The following is a 19,285-nucleotide window of genomic DNA, read 5'->3' on the forward strand; positions in this document are numbered from 1 at the left end:
TCCTTATTTTAAATTGAAAGAAACAGGCATATATCTGGAAAAGATGAAAACCCTAACTGACAATCACTGTGTGGTACACTTACTCTCTATATGTTGTCCGGGTTCATAATCAAACCACTCCTGATAAAGCAAGAGTTTTTAATCCTCAGTAAAAAAGCATAAAGATCAGAAACCCTTTGAACAGAACTTTGGATCTACTTGGGGATCTTGAGATCAACTCAAATCAACCCCAAAGACCTGAAATGAATCACTGACAAATTAATAGGTGGCTTAAAATTAGAAATGGTTTAAAAAAACAGAAGGATTGCCATATATAGTCACACTGTGACTTCCTTCCTGTTAAACAAAATAAAATTTGTAAAGTGCTTCCTACAGTGCCTGGACAATAGAAAGCACTATGTGTTTGCTATTATGTTACTATTTCTTGTTAAACAGTCGAGAATCAGAGCTCTCATCATAGCTGAAAGTCTTTTGGACTAATAGATTCTGATTTTATGCAAATTATTACCATTTCTAACCACACACACACACACACACACACACACCTACAATCTCCTCTAAGTACAAAACATAACTCATTATTAATAATGTCTGGATAAAATACATAAGAAAACAAATTATAATGAATATAAGCAGGTCTTTCAATAAGTCATGGTATCAGTCTTTTCACAAAACGTTGCTCTACAAGCATATTATACTTAGAGGATTCTGTAGCAGATATTTGCTAGTTTTTACTGCCTGGCAATTGCTCTGCCTTCTTCCGAAAATAGCGCACTAATTTCCTATCGAGATACTTCTCTCCTGTGTGCAATCTTTGGGACTGCAGATAACAATATCTCCCTTTTTCTTAACCAGTGTTGAGCAGGGGAGCCAGATCATTCAAACTCTCTCTCTCTCTGGGTGTTTAAAACTTGAGCGTAAGGGCCAAGAGGGAAAAAATATTGGAGCTGATTAATCACAGTGGGGTTCCCTGAGAAGACAATTATATAAACTCTGCTATCTGGGTCCAAGGAGCTCCTCATCATGCCGCCTTCCTGGGCTTGGTTCTTCAGATACTCCTTCAGTTCTAAGAGCTACTCCATAAACTTGCAATAATTTCCTTTTTGTTTACATTAGTTATAATTGGTTTTATTGCTTGAAACAAACAAATCCAAACAAACAACAAAAACAACAAAAACAAACAACAAAACCCTAATCTTTTTTTTTTTTTTCTTCCTGCAGTATGTGAAGTATATAACTTCAATCTTTCAAAAAATTATCTGGATTTTAAAAACCTATATATAAATTCTCAAAACAGCAAACAAATCTCTTCACTTTACATTAAGCCATAGACTGCACCCAGAGTTTAGCTATTTGGTGGTGTCTAACTTAACAGTTAGTAATCTGTTTAGGCCAGCTCAGAGAACAATTTTTCCCTATATAATCATTACGGTGTTTAGCGTCATGATATTAGTATCTGGAATTCTGCAAGTCTTCTGAATACTCCACTGATGTTCGTAATTTAAATTGCCCCTTTAAAAAAATTTGGGGGGGGTGGCATTGTTTTGTTTTGCTTCTACTCCTTCCTACAACTTTTATGCTAAAATCCTTTACAAGAATAAAATTGTAAGCCTTCTACTTTCTACACTGTACACCGAATTATATTCTGCCTCAAAGCACTGTAAGACTTAATATATTCATGGCTTTACTTTCAAAGACTCCCTTGACACCTCACATTCCACTAAACCTTTCTTGTGGACATTCCTGCTCTGAGTTCCCACAATTCTCCCCATTAGCTCCTGAGCCAAATGCCTCCTGCCTTTGGGAGAAATGCCATTTACTTTTTGGCAAGAAGACACTGGTTGATCTCTGGAATGCTATCAAATTTGTGTTTGTGAACATTTCTCAAAGACCTTTGGATGCAATCTCTGTTATTTCCAGGCATAAGACTCTGTTTTACTTCCTCCAAACACCAGAGAAGCTGCCACCAAAATATGCCAGCTTTGGTCAGCAATGCTTTTCCTGAATATTCCTCAGAATACACTCTGGCATAACTAACAATTTCCTGACTTATTAATACAGTGGTTTCATCTTTAGGGTTATTACCTCTAAATGCTCAAAAACCTCTTTTTGTTTTTCTGCTTTCACTTTTGTCTCAGACATTTGTTTCCTTTGGTGTGCAAGTTGCCAACTGCCACTTCTCCTGCCCTGCACACTTCTTTATCTTGGACAGTTTCTACATTCAGTCTCTGAAATTTTCTTTTCAATACAGGGATTAACCTTTTTTAGTCTGATCTTTTATCTGCTCTCTTCTCTTTACTCACAATCACTAGTTCTTGATCACTGTCTCAATTCACTTTAGAAGCTCTATGTACCAGCTCTGGCTGTAGCTAGAACAATCAGATCTGACACTGAGCCCAAGTGTAACTGGCCCATGTGCCACCTAAACATAGGAACACCCCAGACAGGACAGGGGGTAGCTTCTGTCATTTTCCCAGAACATGCTTTCTGGATTCCCTTGAGGCAGTCTTCCATAATTTCATAGTGCTATCTATGATTATTATCAGGTGTTAGACCATAGCAGCCAGGTAATGAAGGTCAAGGATGCCTTTAAAAAAATAAACCTCTCATTTTTGGGCCAAAATATTACTATGTGTTTCTGACTCTGAGAGTTCCTTTCTTTCCGATGACAAAGTAGAGCAATTAACCCATTGAAGGAGGCTTGACATTTCCCTTTCCTTCAAATCCACACCCATCGCAGCACGAGAACTGACAATTCTGCCTCCTCAATATTTCTTAGATAAGTTGACTTCTCCCCATTTCCCTAGGTTAAAATGTGTATCATCTCTTGTATGGACTACTAACATTGCTTTTTAAGTGGTCCACCTGGCACTCACTTTGGATCCTTTCAGTTCATTCACACTGCGGTAGACCAGTGATTCTCAAAGTGTGTTCCCAAGACTGCCTCAGCATCAGCATCCCCTGGGATCTTGTTAGAAATGCAAATTCCCCCACCCAAATCTTGACATATGGAATCAGAAACTCTGGGGTGAGGCCCAGCAATCCATTTTAAAACGTCCTCCAAGTGATTCTGACATACACTTTTCAAACCACAGATCACACATTACCCTTCTGTTTAAGGGTATGAATTCCAGTTGCTTTTAAGATAAAGTAAAAAAGTCTTAATGTGGCTTAAACAGTTTTGGATGATGGGGACCTTGCCTCTGTCTCCAGCCTCAGGGCATTGACAAACTCTCTTTTGCATTCTCTGCAATGCTGTGCTGGGTCGTCTTGCATGGGGTCACTGCACCAGTTCTTCCCTCTCCCTGAACAGTTTCCTGCTCTTTCTTTCTTTCTTTTTAACATCTTTATTGGAGTATAACTGTTTTACAATGGTGTCTTAGTTTCTGCTTTACAACAAAGTGAATCACTTATACATATACATATGTTCCCATATCTCTTCCCTCCTGCTCTTTCTTGATTTACTCCTTTTCACTTTTCTGGTCTCAGCTCCACTGGTGGTTGCTTATGGAAGGATCCCTGACCCCTCCCACTGTCCAACACACACACAGTAAATCAAAGGTCCCAAGTACGTGTCTCATAGAACCATTTTTGCATAGCACTTACCACAGTAGCATATTTACCTATACTTGTGTGGGTATTTGATTAATGTTCTTGCCTCTGTTCCACCATAACTAGGCTCATATGGTGGCTATTGGGTGTTTTTCCTCAGTATTTAATCCCTAGTGCCTAGTCAGACCTGGCATATCTTTGCTCTCAACAAATGTTTTGGGAGTGACCACATAACTAACGATTATTGAGCATTTGCAGTGTTCCGGACACCAGGCTAAAACGTTTATGTAGATTTTATCATTTAAACCTCAGGAAAAATATATTTCCTTTTGTTCATTTAACAAATAAGTATGCATCACTTTCTCTGTGACACCATGGTCCTAAACACTTAATGAATTTTAGTTCCTTTAGATCTTATAATGCCCAGATGAAATATACTCTACAATTATATTCATTTTTACAGATGAGGAAACTGATGTCTATCTATCTGTCTCATGTCTTACAGCAAGTGGTCAGTCAAGATGTGAACACTAGTGGTTTGACTCCAAAGTGTGTTGCTTTAAAAACATATGTTAAGTATTGAGGTTCCAGCTTATAACTGCAGAGAATGCTATGAATTATAGGAATAAAGTTTTATTTTATGACATATATTACTCTGGAGCCATTGTTCATAAGAACAAAGTAGATTCATCAACACCTCTCTCCTGGCTCTTATTCTAGAAAGCAATGGCTGGAACAGTGGGTCCAGAGTACTAGAATTTTAGGTAACTCTCCTCCTGCCCCCAAGAGAGCAAGAGAGTTTGGAGAAGTAAATCAGAGCAGGGATGAATCTAGTTTTTTTTTTGTTTTTTTTTTAAATTATTTCGGTGTTTATAAAGCAATTCAAGAAATACCAAGGATACTGACACATTTGTAATTGCTAATTCAAGGCCTCTCTGATAGTTATATTCCTGCTAGTCACATTCTCTTTCAGATGAATTCTTTATATGCTGCTTTGTTGAGTCAATTTTGAAACAACTAACCTCAAAGAGCTAAATTGCCTAGAAACAATAAAGGCGGAGAAAAGGAATCATTTAAATAAAATTTTCAGTTATACCCCAGAGTCTGTCCACATAATGTCATCAGTTAATGTTTTTAAAGGATTTACAAGTATTTGTTTTTACCATTCCTTAAAACTTAATATGTAATTCCTTCTCTATAAATTTTTGTATTCTTAATTCCCTGGATCTCACCAGACTACTATTGAATATATAAGGCCATATGCTTTGAATCACCACAGTTTGATAGTTGGATTTACATCAGTCTTACTACCAGGAATGTCTCTTCTTTAAAGTGTCCCTCAATTGTTTCTGTGAAAGACCATGCAAGTTTCATTTGGACCCCAACCAGTCTGGCAGCAACAGTCCCCATCCACTGTTTGTCCTTCTTCATCATGTGGTTCCACTAGTCTGAGAATCCACTTAATGCAGCTGTCCTCCTCCTAACCATTCAATGTGTGGACCTAGAAACACAAATGCAGCTTTTCCCTGACCTCTAACCTTCAGGGTGCCAGAGTTTCTGGGTCCACGTCACAGTTAAGAAACCAGCTCTCTGATCAAACTTGGTCACTGATTCCAGCATCTCTGAATTTGCTGGGACACTCACAACATCTCTCCCAGAACTTTTCCTTCAATTTCTGGTCCTCTATCTGCTAACAGTACAGGCTTTATTCTCGTTTATAGGGCAAGTGAGCGAATCCACAGGAAATAAACTACTTTACCTTCTCTGGCTCTTTCCTCTACCCTTATCCCCAACATTAAATTCTTGCTCTTCCAGCTACAAAAGCAAAAATGAAAACAAAAAAACAAAACACCATCATGCATATCAAAGCATGTTAGTAGATACTAAGAAGGAGGCTGCCTGAATGAAAGAATATCTACCTACAGAGAGAAACATTGTATTAGATGGGGCATTACCATGACAACAGTTTCTGCATCAGACTAAATTCTGAAGGCTGATCATCTTTTGAACTCATGTGAAGCTAATTAGCACCAGCTTTACTGGGATTAAATATAAACAGATTACTGTAGTTAATGAGGAGCTTCTGAAACTTCAACTTAAATCTATAATCAAAGAATTGGCCAGTAAGAACTAAAATAGAAAGGAGGAGCCACAAGAAGTCAAGAACCTGAGACAATATGATAGAAGTATGGTTAAGAAGATTGTAGGGAAAAAAAAAGAAGTTGCAAGTTTAATCAACTTGCAATTGAGTAATCTGAAAATGATCTGATTGATTAACATACTTAAACATTATAGAAGAAAGGTGGAAAGGGAGAAATTAGGAGTAAAAATTCCAAGAGTAAGAAACTTTTAATCTTGGAGATACAAGTGCTACAGTCCTTGGAGGGGAGGATTTCTATCATATCTTGGTGGGAATTCAATTGGCCCCTTTGGCTTCTTTATCTGTAGCCTGAATGAAACATCCTCAAGGGTCACCTAAGTGTCCTATTCTGTTACCATTCCTAATAAATAATCTTTTGAATATTTATTTTACCAAGCAGTTGAATACTCAGAAGAAAACACCATATTTGATGAACACTGTTCTCTTATCTTCTATTAAAGAACCTTCACCCTTCCTAAAACCCCTTCTCTGTTCTATCCTTGCAGATAGTCACATCATCCATACACCTGCCTAAGTCTCCAGTTGGAAAGCATGATTTACTGCCTCCACTCCCTAACCTGACTTCCATAGATTACCACAATTAGTCAACTGAAATGCCATAACATTTGTTAAATCTCACTCTGTTTCTCCATCTTTTTGCCACTTCATTGTTTAGGTCTGCATCACTTATTTCCTGGATTGTTGTAATGAACCATTAACTGTTATCACTGATACTGGTCTTGCTTTCCTTCGATTCATAGTAAAAACTGTGACTTGAGTGTCCTTTTTTTTTTTTTCCCCTTTCATTCTCTCTCTTTCAAAAAAGTTTTATTATAGAAGTTGTGTTGGGGAAGAAGGTGTTACAGCAGCTGGCCTGCGATCCCGCCTATTACCAGGGAGATGATCCTGGGGAGTGGGAGGGAAGAACCCAGGCGACCTGGTCTAATGTCCTTGAAAACATGATAACTTGACCTCCGGGGCCAACAGACTAATATTTGCTGGAAGGGAGAATTCTTATCTATGAAATACTTTAAGGAAGATGTTCTTGGTTTAGAATTGCCTACTGTAAACAAACGTATACTTGTATGGATTTATGAGGCATGGCTCGCTGGAGAATGTTACATAAGCTATACAAATCTCTTGAGTATAAAGTGGAGGTGTTTTCCTTATATGATGTCTTATTTACCAAAACACTTTCAGGTATATGTCTGAATTTATTTCAAGGTTATCTATTCTATTCTACTGATCTATCTGTCGATTATAGCATGCTTTAAATTGTTTATATAATTTTCCTCCTCATAATTATTTTCTTTAATTGTATATAACCTGCTTATTTTTCCAAATAACAACAGAATAATTTTCATCAAGCCCATCCTTGAAAAAAAATCTTGTTAGTATTTTGGAGAAATATTTCATTATGTCTATTTAAATTATTTGAAAAAATAACATACCAAAAGTATTTGTTCTTCTCAATGAAAACATACTATGTCATTCTTTTAAAATTGTTCATAACCTGGGTAAAGATATAATACTTATTTTTTCTGAGGCATTTCATGTTTTTTCTGGCCTTGCCACTGTTAGCGTATTTTTCTTCCCTCATATCTCCTGATTATTTCTGAAATAGAGAAACAGTAATGATTTTGCATTTTTATATTTTATTGTAACACTTTACAATAAAATATAAAAATGCAAAACAGTGCAGTCTCATCTAAGATGAGACTGCACTGTTCCTAACATATTCTAAGTACAAAATAAATGCCAACTGTTGTTATTAATATTTATTTTGGGCATTAGGTAGTATTACTGAGAAGCTTTTGTAGCATGAGGATTATTTTTCCTTGAGAATTTGAAACCAATTGGTCCCGATCCCTCTCTTTTTTAGTTATCTGATAACATTTCCAATTTCTTTTATTTATATATTTAATTTTTTTTCTATTACTTGAGTTAATTTTGATCATTTGTATTATCCCAGAATTGTCCATGGAAACAAGATTTATAAATATATTAACATCTCACTGCATGTAGTACTTTTTAAAAATAACAACAGCAGAGCAACAACAACAAAAACCGCCTCTGATTTTGTTCTTATGTCATTTCCCTTGTGTCTAATTCTGTTTATTTATCCTTAAAGAAATCAGATGCAGCATTACTTTCTGTTATGGACTGAATGTTTATGTCCTCCCAAAATTGATATGTTTAAGCCTTAATTCCCAATGTGGCTGTATTTGGAGATGGGTCCTTTAAGGAAGAAATTACAATTAAATGAGGTTGCAAGTGTGGGACCCTGGACCAAAAGGATTAGTGTTCTTATAAGAAGAGACACCAGAGAGCTTTTGCTCTTCTCCCTGCTCTTGCAAACTCACCAACAGGAGATCATGTGAGCACATAGCTAGAAGGTGGCCATCTGCAGACCAAGGGGAGAGCTCTCACCAGGCACCTTAATCTTGAACTGCTAGCCTCCAGAATTGTGAGAAAATAAATATCTGTTACTTAAGCCTCCCAGTCTGTGGCATTTTGTTATGGCAGCCCTAGCAAACTAATGCACCTCCTCGTCTAAGTCTTTTATATTTTGACACTCCTTTTATCATGAATGTGTGTCACAGCACTTACTTTATTGTATTGCTCAATCAATATTTCTTACATGGATGAAATCAACAAAAAGTTATATCCCTCCTTTTGAACGAACAAACTCACCATTCAGTTATCTGTGTGTATATGTTATGTTGATGTGACCAATTATCTCTAGGTACATTGACAAAATCTTTTTTTCTGAGCTGGAAAGGAGAGAAACAAATCCTGAATGTTTTCCCTTTGGTGCTTGAGGGCCAGTAGGTACCAATGTTATCTATTTGTCTCTCTCTAACTTTAAAAGTAATAGTCCAAATGTAGTAGATACAAAGGTAACAAATGATTCACTCACTTTATGTTCATCCATGACTCAAACTTGTTTCTTACTTTTACGCTATGTGAAATAAGTGCTAGATTATATCTTTAAACAAAAGTGAAAAGGAAGACCATCCACTGGCTGTGGACTGTGTGGGGCATATGGCATGTTGTTTTGTGACTGAGAACACCTGCTCTGCACACAGTATGCCCGGTTTCCAATCCTGAATCTACCTCTGGCTCTCTGTGAAGCTTTCCAGCAATATCCTCAACCTTTCCATGTGTCAGTTATTCATCTAAAAAATAAGAATACCTACTTGCCAGATTTGTGCATGTTAAACGAATTGATACATGTAAATTACCTGGATCCGCCCCTGGTGCATAGCAAGCACTCAGTAATTATATGAACTGTAATATTTGCCACATATACACGTGTAGGGCTTAAGATGTATGCTTTTTCATTTTTGAATATGAAACTGCCACATATAGCAGTAGCAATAAGACACTTTGCACTTCTCTGAAAGACAGGGTTGCAGATTTTTCATGGGAAAACCTAGTCACTTAACCACTAAGCAATCGGTCACCTCTCACAGAAAAGAAAGTGGTATTTTGCAGCATGAATGTGTCACTGGCCACAATGCAAAAGGCAATTTGCTCCATTTTAATTTGATTTTGTTCCATCTTTTAGAGTAATTACTGGACAATTATTTTGTCATAAGCTGAATGTTCAATAGGCAGATCTGGCTCCATGTGATTAAGAAACTCATTTTCTCTGATGTGCTTTGCCCCTCTTTGACCTTCAATTTCTAAAAACATATTTTTCAGGTGTTCTCTTTAGAAGTGATTTTTCACCCTTTTTCATTTTCTTACTTATTGATTTTCTGTACTGAAATTCCATTTTTTCTTACAGCCAGCAAACTAACTGACCCCAAGCTTTGCATATAGCAAATGCTCATTTATGTGACACAGTGTCATTAATGGGTGGTACAACGAATATAAGTAAACTGCCCTAAAGAACTCATAAGCCAAAAAAAAGAAGTGGTAAAGTAAGATACAAATCCTGTTGAATAATATATACTTTAAAAGATTTTATCTTAATGAGACTTTCCTCCTCTGAGCCTTCATAGTCACTCTGCGTCTCTCCAACATGGCACCACCTACCTAGAAGGGTGGTTGTGAAGAAATAGAAGGTAACATAAAACAGAGTAATAATTTGAAAGCTATGTACACATTTTTCGTTTTGAACTTTCTCAGTGCATGACCTTAATCCTAGCTGACCTGTCTATCTAACCTATCTTGGGGGTGAAGTGGGGTAGGTAAGTTAGGATTTATTCGAGACTAAATAAAAAGAGAAAGGAGAATGTAATTTTCAGCTTCTGACCTGTAGTACCAGATGCAAGCTCAGTTACTATTTTGAGAGGAGATTTTTCAAATGCATTTATTCTCTTTTTAACATATCAAGGTCTAAGATTGAAGGCAGCTCTCTGGGCTTTGGCCTAAGTCGGGGGTGTCAGATAATTAAGGTTGATATTAAAAACAGAGAGGAGTGGGGACGTCTCTTGGAAACCACAGGAAGTGTCAAAGTCAACTTGGCCAGGGTGGTCAGACACCTGAGATCTTGAGGGACAGCTTTTGCAAGCATCCCTTGGTATGGGTTCATGAGATAGGGCTGGGAAGCTTGTGGGAGGCGGGGGTGCCATGATGTGGTGAGGAGGCCCTGCAGGGCTGCACAGCTGACTGCCCGGCCTGAGACTGGGTGGCAGCCACAGCCAGATCCCCGAAAGGTCTTAGCACTCAAGAAGCTGAAGGGAACCCGTGGCAACCAGGCTGCTCCACTGTGTGTCATTATGGGTGATGAGACAATAATTCATATTTTAAGACAAGAAAAATGTAAATATTTTTCTCTGCCTTTCTGGGCATCCTCCCTCCCCTCCAGTGTGCTATGTGCATCTGCACTATGCATTAACCAGACCAGCCCAACGGCAGAAATACCTGCTCAACCATAAAGATCAATTTTTCTTTTTCTGGTGCTAGACATGCAACTCCTTAGCAGAGAACTTTGGTGAACTTTATGTAAAATGACCCTGTAAGGGGTCATAATGACCACCTTACGTGCAGACATCTTTGGTGAACTTTATGTACAATGCCAATACATAATTTCCCTTAAAGACAGCAATTGGTGCAGAATAGAGTGGTCAGACGATCTGGGGAGATACTGGGGTGTACCTAATGGAAGTTCTTAGCTTAATACTAATTTATGACCTTATTAATGTTACTAGCTATATTGTATTATATCTATTTTACAACATTATTGTTTCTTGCGTTACCAAATGTGTGATTGATCTTCTGATAAAATTAAAGATAATTAGGCTACTTGATATGATTGACCAAATATATAATCCTATAATATTAATGATTGAAATACTGTAACTCTAGATATTGGAAAAAGCAACAAGAGGGAACCATTTCTAGGACCATAACAGACTAGTAAGACAGGTGGTCCAGAGACTTTTTGGCTACTGTCAACAGGGCCTAGTCCAGTAACAGCACATTGAGTGGCCTATCAACAGAATTCTTGCCTGACCTGGGAGTGAGCATACCTAGGACTGTTGGACAAATTGGTCACAAAACACCTCCCAAACCTTCATTGAAATCAACACCGTAAAGGAAAAGAATTAAAAAATAATGTTGCTCACAATCCAATTCTATAAGAATCAAGTCATTAGCCACTGCAGTCACTGACTACAGTATACGCTGAAAGGAATTCAAGGCAAAGATCAGGAGGAGGCACTTTGCAATGCTCTAGGAAAACTGGCAGAACTGGCCCTCAGATAGTTAGATGTTTTCAGGAGAATATTTTAAGAACCCAGCTTCTTATGCCTTCCCATGCTTAGAAAAGCACTAAAATCATTAACTAAGATATCTGTTCCTCAAGAATAGCAGCAATCTTCTACCAGGATGTGTGCTCGATTGCACGTATCCCTTTGTCAAAATCACATATACACCGCCCTCCCCCGCCCTTACCTCTGCAGAACAGTTCTCAGAGCTTTCTGAAAGACTGCCTCCCAGCTTATAATCTTCAGGTTGGCCCAAATAAAATTTTCCATTTCTTTATTAGATGATTATTGATTACTTTTTTTGTCAACACTGGAAAGTCTCAGGTCACAATTATCCCAGCCTGAAACTTAAACCATCAGGGCAAGCCAGAAGCAGGTAGACAAGAAGCATGGTCCTGAGGTTGGAAGGTGTCAGACAGAAAGATGCTTCCCCGTTTTCTCTTACAAGAAGGTTTTATCTGAGGTTTTGAGAAAAGCAGGGGAAAGGAGAGAATATCTGAGAGGAAAAAAAAAAATTTTTAATGATCAAAATGAACTGTTTCAATTAAGGGGCAGCCATCTACATGCCTGGTGGCCAAACCTAGCCATTGCCTGTTTCGTAAATAAAGTTTTGCTGAAAGCAACCACACCCATCCATTTATGTACTGTCTATGGCCACTTTTGTGCTATAATGATAGAGCTGAATAGCTGCAGCAGGGATCCTATGGCTCACAAAGCCTGAAATATTTAATATCTACTATCAGGTAGAACTTACTTTAAAATTTAATGTGAGTTATTTATCTTGATATTTGATGGCTCAAGTGGAATGCTAGAGTTCAGCAGTGAACTCTGTATTTTCTCTTTACTGTTAGTAAAATATACATTAAATGAAGTGTCCATGACATCTGTATATAAGTAATTAACACTGCTAGCCACAGAGTAGGTACAATATTTGATGACTGAATTTATATTAATTTTTCTCTCTTTTTTCAAAGTAAATACATTTCTTACATATTTCTTAGCAGATACTGTAGTGTTGGAGATGTACTTAGTTGAGACAGAAGTTGAGAGTGGGGCAGGGAGAAAATGAAAATAGAGTTCCTTGTCTTTACTCAGTGAAGGCAGAGCTGAGTGTGCTGGCTGGGAAGGAGATGGGGCCATGGCCTTCTAGAGGCACTGTAGTTTTTCTCTTTGATGAGCTCTAAGATTTATCTCTGAAACCATAGCCTCAGGGAAGTGGGAGCCAAAAGGGCATTCCTTTAGCTTTAAACAGTCCCTGTAAGAGTCTTGATACCTTGTTGATACATTTTCTCAGTCCAGCTTCAAGGAAGAAGTCCTGAAACCTAGCTAATTCCTAATGCTTAAAGCAAAAGTCATGATGGGCATAACAACATAATTAGTCCATGGCAAAGTTTTGTGTAAGATCCTGAAACATTTTGGAATCAAAAACTCCTCTGGATAAATGAAAACTTTAGACGTTTATCATTAAAAAAAGGAAGGAAAAAACTATGTGTATGAAATGCTTTGCTTTCCATCTCAAGGGACTTTTTTGTGGGATGATTTTATTGCGGGTTAATTTGTTCAGAACTGGGCATGTATAGAAGTAGTCTTTGGTTTCCATTACTCACAGATCACTTTCTGTGAGTTCTACTTATCTTCCCCATTTATTTTCATCTTCTTCAACCTCTCTAACCTACTCACAATTCCTGTGTTCACTTTATCACTTTTTTTCCTGGTTCCACATAAAAGTACAATGATAAAAGGAGAAAAATAAGATTATAATGTGTATATCTTGGTATTGTGGCATTGATCAGCTTTCTTTTATTTGGGGACCCTTGTGTCTATTTCTAGCCAGGAGAAAAACCCTGGCAGATGCTGTTTAACCCCTGGCTCTAAGTAATTCTATACTTGACTGGTGAAAGATAACTGTTCTATTTCAAGAGACTTCTGCAGTGGAGAAGGTTTTTTTAGGTATAATTTACATCTTTCTTATTGTCATCTGAAACCACTTAATCTGATTATTTCTCTATGTAGATGAAAAACATTTGAGCAATCTTTTTACAGAATTTCTTATATTCTTGAAAATATTGGGTTGGCCAAAAAGTTCATTCAATTTTTTCTCTAAGAGGTTACGGAAAAACCCGAATGAACTTTTTGGCCAACCCAATGGTTATTAACAACCCTCATCTATCCTTTCTTCAATAGTAATCTAACTTTCTTTAACATCTCTTCATAAGGATGGGCTGCTCCTTAAGTACAAAGTTGTGATTTTTAGGACATGAATTTCAGTTTTTTACCAACTAAAGAATATCACTTGCCATCTGGTTCTACAAGAATGAAGTCATTAGCCACTGCAGTCTGCTGACCTTTAACACACCCTGAAAGGAGTTCAGAGTGGAGCTTAGGAATGAGGCACTCAGTGCTCCGGGAAAAACGGGCAGAACAAGCCTTCAGATAGTTAGATGTTTTCTGGAGAAAATTTTATGAACCCAATTTCTTGCACCTTCTCATACCTAGAAAAGCACTAACGTCATTAATGGAGACATCTGTTCCTTGGGACTTAATAGCAAGCTTCTTGTGCCTAGTAGCAACCCCCTACCAAGATGTGTGCCTTGGAGGAAGGCATACCCCCTTTGCCAAAGCCATATACATACTGACCTCCCCTGTCACATCTTCAAAGCAGTTCCTCAGAGCTATCTGAGAGGCTGTCCCCCAGGCCATAGTCCTCAGTAAACCCCAAATAAAACTGAACTCACAGCTCTCACGTTGTACGTTTTTTTTTCCAGTCAACAGTTTCGGCAACCACAAAGTGAACCAGAGCAGATGTCTCTCCTTTGCCTGAACTCTGTGAGGATCTGAGCCTTGGTATCAGCAGAGGCCTCTTGTGCCCATTCACCTCCTCGGAGAGTCCAAAAGAATTTGGGTGAGTCTTTCCTGGTTTTCCAATCTTCCGATTTTCGGTTGATGATCCTGAGTTTTATTCGGCCATGTATAACAGTATCTGGCCCCCCAGTTGAAAGATACTGGGGGAGTCCGGCTGAAAGACGCTGGGAAAATGTGCACCTTTGCTCAGTTGAGAGACACTGAACAGTCTAGACTGGGTGATAGGTGAGAGGCTGGCCTAACATCTTTCCTAAATGAGGGGGTATCAGAAAGCCAGCCTCCACCTAACAGCCCAGTCAGTTTTATGTATTTGCAAAATTTATACTTACAAATACTTACTTAATTGAGAGTTAAAAGAAAATCTTACACTGAAAATGGCCAAAATGGGGCTCTTTTATTGCATATGCAGTTAAGTTAGAGAAAGCTGGCATTATAAAACATCTGTTTGGAATTCTGGAACAAGTCCTTCTACGGGAAACTTGCATTTCTCTCCCCGTGCCTTGAGATGTAAATGTTCTAACAGAGGTCTCAGGAACACTTATCTAGACCATTTCTAATTCCTGAGATTGAGGGGAAAAAAAGAGAAAAGAGGTCTTTTTAAACTTGGCTTATTCCAACTGTTACTATAAACTAGTGAGTTTTATATTATAATACCTGATTCATGACTAAGTTTAAAAAAATGAAGCTATGAGATTTCTGATTGTGGCTGTCTATATGTCTATGTGTCCATTGTAAATATGTCTTTACCTCCAGCAGGTATTACCAAAATTAATTTGTAAATGAGCACTATTTAATTGGCTTAAAGAAAATTAAGCAATTATATAAACTCTCAGAAATATAAAAGAAACTAACCCAAATGAACTTCAGTTTCAAGTGAACTGGGAAATATTTAGTATTAAATTAATATTTGGCATTGAAGTCAGTTTAAGTTTGTTGGTTTAATTAACACAGCTATGCCTTTAGAGTCACCAGTAGTAAATATAATAATTTTATTGTATTTAGGTTTGCTAGAAGTCAAATAAAATCTTATTATATCTGTTGCAAATATAAAACTGGTATGATGAAAATTTTTATAAGTATTTTAAGTGTAAATGAGAAAAAAGTTTTTAGATAAAGTCCTTAGGAATAATTATGTTTTAGGAATGTCTACTTAAAATTATTCTCTCTAGATATTTGGCGACTTGAAACTTTAGAGTTTTGCTAAATTAAGTTAAATGATTGAAGTTTATCAAATATCTAGGTCATTCCCAAATAAAATAAGATACTGAAATATTAATCACGGAACACTAGCTTTCTTTTACAGAGAGATTAAAGATATTTAGGACTATTAATAAATATGTTTGGGGCTTCCCTGGTGGCGCAGTGGTTGAGAATCCGCCTGCCGATGCAGGGGACGCGGGTTCGTGCCCGGGTCTGGGAGGATCCCACATGCCGTGAGCGGCTGGGCCCGTGAGCCATGGCCGCTGAGCCTGCGCGTCCGGAGCCTGTGCTCTGCAACGGAAGAGGCCACAACAGTGAGAGGCCCGCGTACGGAAAAAAAAAAAAAAAAAAAAAAATGTTTGGTGACACACAGATATTTTCTGTAAGAAAACACGTAGTTTTAGAAATTATTGATATTTATAAGTTTGCTAATATACAGAATGCTAATGTAAAATTGCTTCTTAGTTTTCACTAGAAATTAAGGTTTTTAAGAGTTGAAGATTCTAATTTAAATATGTAATTAAAGCTACTAGAAACAATAAGGGAGACATTTCAGTATACAAGGAGTGTAGGATGTGTGTTTTCAGTAAAAGAAAGTATGAGAAATGAAAAAGCATTTTATTAAGGGAAAAGAAAGTAATTTATCTTAAAGCTGGTTATTTCTAAATAGGAAAGAACATAAGGGACAAATTAATATGGATATAGAAAGTTGTAGAAGGTTTGTGAGAGGAAAACAAAGTCTTTAGAATGGTATTCTATGTATGGTCAGAACTGACTAAGATTGGAATAAATTTAATTGAGTTTTAATGTTAAAGGTAAAGTGGTACAAACCTGAATTTGGTTTCTCTCTCTATAAAGAGCACAAAGTTTTCTTAAAATATTGATCTGCTTTTGATAACAGACTGTAAAGTTTCTTTACCTTTAACTGGTAATCTGTTATAACTTTCTGTATTTGCCTTTGAAATCTTTTATTGTCACTTTGGTTAAGTGAATAAGCATTGTTTCACAGTGACCACTAGTCAAATACCATACTATTTGACTAGTGTTTCAAACCATTTTCTGATGAATTTCCACAAATCAAATTCTAAAGAATTTCCTTTGACCTAGTTAACTTTGGGATGCTTCAAAGGACCCCTAAGGCATTCCAAAGAGAGATGTTACTAAGTAGTTCATTTGGCATGTTAAATTACATGGGAAGAATTGTCAAGTGAGTAATAAATCTTCTTAGTAAATAAACATTATTTATCTAGATATTCTAGAAATTATATGGCTTTCCTAAAAATCTGCTTTGTCCTGGAAAAATGTTTTGAGTCATAATTCTAGTTATTATCTTAAAATGTTGTAGGTAACAGCAGTAACCAAGCCAATTGCATTATAATCAGTTCTTTAACTGTGCCTTCTTAAGTCTTTTGTCATTCATAGACAGTTATTGTTTTATTCTGATGCCTTTGCAAAAATCCTTACTCTTCAAGAAGATTCATAGCAAGGACTATTTTTTTTAAGTCCACGTTTCTGATACCATTAAAATCATACCACTGAACTGGGTAAGAAATTAAAGAATTCCAGTGGGAAACTTGAAGTCTTCATTAAACTGTTAACTAAAAAGGATTAGTTATATAGGACTGAGAAAACTGGTAAATATGGTTATCATTTTTATGGTTTCTGTCTGAAACATTACTGGCTTTTAATCTATATTTTCCAGGTATAAGGAAATACTCCCCCTCAAGCTAATAATGACTTAAACAGCAATTTGGTAAATTCTACATTTGTAAGCAGAATTGAAATATATATCTTTTCTCTCTACCCAATCCCTCCAGAGATTGGAAACTCTTAGGTTTCCAACAGCCTTATCAAGTGAATAAAGAAGGCCACCTCCTGACAGGTGCAGGAATCTCAAGAGACTTGGGAAATCTGCAGAAGAGAGGAATTCATCCAAATCTATAGCTATCACAGGTGGAATCTGATGACAAGCCCTTGGCCTGGCTTTCCTGGGCTAGAGAGGACTTTTAAAAATTCAATCTGAGATTCCTAATTAAAAGTTTCAGCAAAGCCAATTTTAAAAGAGCCTAGATGATTAATTACATTTATGTAAATAATCAGGTCAAGTTTATCGAAACTAGGCTTATTTTGCAAACAAATTAGTCTTTTTTTTGAATTTTATTTTATTTATTTTTTTATACAGAAGGTTCTTAATAGTTATCTATTTCATACATATTAGTGTATATACATCAATCCCAATCTCCCAATTCATCCCACCACCACCATCCCATTTCTAAAGCAAGTCACAAGGCCAGGCCAGATGCAGCGGGTGGGGAAAATACACTGTATATTTTGAGAGATGAGTTGAAAAGTCACATTGTAAAGGATGTGGGACACGGGGAGGGGTAAAAAAAAAAAATCCATTTCACAATCACTTAGTCCTGGCCTTGGTTGACCAGTAGTACAAACCTTTGTGCTGGTTCTATGGATCAGGCTATGCAGGGTAGTCTGAACATTAAAAAGGGCCAGTTGCTAGCCATTTATTCCCAAGGCTGCAGTCATACTCAGGAAAGATATACCTCCCTGTTTGAAAGGAGTTTTCAAATCACATATTCAACAGATATTTACAATTTGTGTTTTGGTAATACTTGCCCACTCCCTGACATTAACATTTGCCTGATTGCATTTGGCTAAATCATGTGGATTCTTCTTAGGGCTAACAACTGGGTTCCACAGAGGTGTAAATACTGATAATAATAAAATGTGAATGGATAGGGAAAGCAGAAGTAATAACAACTCTCAGAACTTCTACCCAATGGTTGAATCACAAGAGTCTCAAACTGTCAGTGCTAGGAGGAAATTTCAACCAACCTCTTCAACCCTGTGGGATAGATTAATTAATAATGGTGTGTGTGTGTGAGAGAGAGAGAGAGACAGAGAGAGAGACAGAGATAGACGTTGACTCTAGATACTGCAAAAGATAAAACAAGGTAAGAAAAGGCATATTGTGTCAGGAAGTCTATCTTACAAACTCAGATCCTCAGAGATGGAGTCCAACCTTAATCAGAACCTGAATTTCTATTTGAATTTTATTTTATTTATTTTTTTATACAGCAAGTTCTTATTAGTTATCCGTTTTATACATATTAATGTATACATGTCAATCCCAATCTCCCAGTTCATCCCACCACCACCCCTGCCTGCACTTTCCCCCCTTGGTGTCCATATGTTTGTTCTCTACATCTGTGTCTCTATTTCTGCCCTGCAAACCAGTTCATCTGTACCATTTGTCTAGGTTCCACATACATGCATTAATATATGATATTTGTTTTTCCCCTTCTGACTTACTTCACTTCGTATGACAATCTCTAGATCCATCCACATCTCTACAAATGTCCCAGTCCCATTCCTTTTTATGGCTGAGTAATATTCCATTGTATATATGTACCACATCTTCATCTTCCTTTATCCATTCGTCTGTTGATGGGCATTTAGGTAGCTTCCATGACTAGGCTATTGCAAATAGTGTTGTAATGAACATTGGGGTGCATGTCTCTTTTTGAATTATGGTTTTCTCAGGGTATATGCCCAGTAGTGGGATTGCTGGGTCATATGGTAATTCTATTTTTAGTTTTTTAAGGAACCTCCATACATTTCTCCATAGTGGCTGTTATCAATTTACATTCCCACCATCAGTGCAAGGCGGTTGCCTTTTCTCCACACCCTCTCCAGCATTTGTTGTTTGTAGATTTTCTGATGATGCCCATTCTAACTGGTGTGAGGTGATACCTCATGGTAGTTTTGATTTGCATTTCTCTAATAATTAGTGATG

This window comes from Physeter macrocephalus, chromosome 10 (genome assembly GCF_002837175.3).
Source record: "Physeter macrocephalus isolate SW-GA chromosome 10, ASM283717v5, whole genome shotgun sequence".
Lineage (NCBI taxonomy): Eukaryota > Metazoa > Chordata > Mammalia > Artiodactyla > Physeteridae > Physeter > Physeter macrocephalus.